A 3,174-nucleotide genomic window follows, 5' to 3' on the forward strand; every position below is an offset into this window, starting at 1 on the left:
AAGACTAGGTATGAATACATCAGCGTGACAGTAGTTTGGAGATAAGGTTAGAGAGACTAGACTGAGATGGTTTGGATGTGTGCAGAGGAGGTATAGTGGATATGTTGGATAAAGGATGCGGAATATGGAGCACCAGGGAGGAAGAAAAGAGGCAGATGATTCGCTGGGGCGACCCCTAAAGAGAGCAGCCAAAAGAAGAAGACAAAGAAGAAGAATTAGTATGTGATTTATCAACAAAAGTGTCAATTTGCATTATACAGGGAGTACAGAAATATTAGGCAAGTTGTATTTTTGAGGAATAATTTTTTTATTGAACAACAACAATGTTCTCAATGAACCCAAAAAACTCATTAATATCAAAGCTGAATGTTTTTGGAAGTAGTTTTTAGTTTGTTTTTAGTTTTAGCTATTTTAGGGGGATATCTGTGTGTGCAGGTGACTATTACTGTGCATAATTATTAGGCAACTTAACAAAAAACAAATATATACCCATTTCAATTTATTTTTATCATGTGAAACCAATATAACATCGCCACATTCACAAATATACATTTCTGACATTCAAAATCAAAACAAAAACAAATCAGTGACCAATATAGCCACCTTTCTTTGCAAGGACACTCAAAAGCCTGCCATCCATGGATTCTGTCAGTGTTTTGATCTGTTCACCATCAACATTGCGTGCAGCAGCAACCACAGCCTCCCAGACACTGTTCAGAGAGGTGTACTGTTTTCCCTCCTTGTAAATCTCACATTTGATGATGGACCACAGGTTCTCAATGGGGTTCAGATCAGGTGAACAAGGAGGCCATGTCATTAGTTTTTCTTCTTTTATACCCTTTCTTGCCAGCCACGCTGTGGAGTACTTGGACGCGTGTGATGGAGCATTGTCCTGCATGAAAATCATGTTTTTCTTGAAGGATGCAGACTTCTTCCTGTACCACTGCTTGAAGAAGGTGTCTTCCAGAAACTGGCAGTAGGACTGGGAGTTGAGCTTGACTCCATCCTCAACCCGAAAAGACCCCACAAGCTCATCTTTGATGATACCAGCCCAAACCAGTACTCCACCTCCACCTTGCTGGTGTCTGAGTCGGACTGGAGCTCTCTGCCCTTTACCAATCCAGCCACGGGCCCATCCATCTGGCCCATCAAGACTCACTCTCATTTCATCAGTCCATAAAACCTTAGAAAAACCAGTCTTGAGATATTTCTTGGCCCAGTCTTGACGTTTCAGCTTGTGTGTCTTGTTCAGTGGTGGTCGTCTTTCAGCCTTTCTTACCTTGGCCATGTCTCTGAGTTTTGCACACCTTGTGCTTTTGGGTGATGTTGCAGCTCTGAAATATGGCCAAACTGGTGGCAAGTGGCATCTTGGCAGCTGCACGCTTGACTTTTCTCAGTTCATGGGCAGTTATTTTGCGCCTTGGTTTTTCCACACGCTTCTTGCGACCCTGTTGACTATTTTGAATGAAACGCTTGATTGATCGATGATCACGCTTCAGAAGCTTTGCAATTTTGAGACTGCTGCATCCCTCTGCAAGATATCTCACTATTTTTGACTTTTCTGAGCCTGTCAAATCCTTCTTTTGACCCATTTTGCCAAAGGAAAGGACGTTGCCTAATAATTATGCACACCTGATATAGGGTGTTGATGTCATTAGACCACACCCCTTCTCATTACAGAGATGCACATCACCTAATATGCTTAATTGGTAGTAGGCTTTCAAGCCTATACAGCTTGGAGTAAGACAACATGCATGAAGAGGATGATGTGGACAAAATACTCATTTGCCTAATAATTCTGCACTCCCTGTAGATGAATCACTGAAGTTACCTGCATTGCATGGATTAGATGCAATGCAATGTTTTAGCCTATGTATGTAATGCACCTATACGTGGTGCAGTTACATATGACACTCATATCCTTGCTTATCAGTCAAGGCATCATCATGTTTCTGCGCTCTTTAATTTTGACCGACTGACTAATGTTTTTAAGGGAATTAAAATGCTTTGTTGTCTAGTAATGTCACACAAAAGCTTGCAGCAGTGGCTAAAAACACAGATGTTTGTGGGACTGCAAATAGAAATATTTGCATAAATAAGTAAAGTCTGCTAAATAACTTCCTGGACCCAGTGAGTGTAATTTGAATCTTTAAGCTCTGCTACAGGGTGACTGCTGGTATGACAAACTTGTGTTCATGGTCTAATATTCATTTCAGTCAATGAAAAGTAGCTAACAATAACTTCTATTAAAATTTCCCCCAGTCATTTTTGCATTTAGTTTTAGGATGTCATAGACTTTGATACATGGACTGGACTAAAATCACATAATTTTTACATGTGGTATCTGCATTTAAAAGATGTATTATTATTATTATTATTATTATTATTACTATTACTATTTTCATATTTTTCAAAGCTACTCATTTTAAGTTTTAATATGTCACTAGTAAATACTACATGGAGCAAGACTACCCTTCTGGAACAGGCATTTTAAATGATGTTCATATTACTGCACATTATACTGATTCATGTCTGGTCTGAAATGTAAATGAGGCTTTGCTGTTTTTCAAAGGAACTATGTTTCAAAGAAACCACAAACCCAGAAATTATGGTGTAAATGGTTTGACTTTTAAATAAAGCAGAAACCACATTTTCTATTCCTCACCCTCATAGACTCATTCTCATTGATGACACGCCAGAAAGGTTGTTGATGTTGACATAATACTGAAATGTACTTTTTAGTTGTGCATGTCTTGCTGCACTCCATGCACCACGGTGATGATGGGAGAGGGTCACTGACGTAAAAAGCTGCTTGGAAAAAAGCAGGATTTGAAGTCCTCTAATCACCCATTCAGAAGCACACTTTATAGAAAGATGACTGCATATGTGTGATTGTGTGGTAATTATGCAAAGGTGGGGCGCATGTCACGAGCCCTGATTTCGAAGTTGGTGGAAAGGAAGGGGGAAGGGGCTGCGGCGGAGGGGTACAAAATGCGCGTTCAACTGAATTCATTGACAGCTCAGAGAAAACAATAATAATAATAAAAAAAATCCAAGGGTAGGGCGTCACATGTGAAGTTATCCGTTTCAATAAGTAAGCACGGGCTTTTAAGACTGCCCATATCCTTACAAGGCTCAGGGAGGAGATGGTTTGGCTCAGTAGTAGTTGAAGTG

Source organism: Maylandia zebra, linkage group LG12, assembly GCF_041146795.1.
Source record: "Maylandia zebra isolate NMK-2024a linkage group LG12, Mzebra_GT3a, whole genome shotgun sequence".
Taxonomy (NCBI): domain Eukaryota; kingdom Metazoa; phylum Chordata; class Actinopteri; order Cichliformes; family Cichlidae; genus Maylandia; species Maylandia zebra.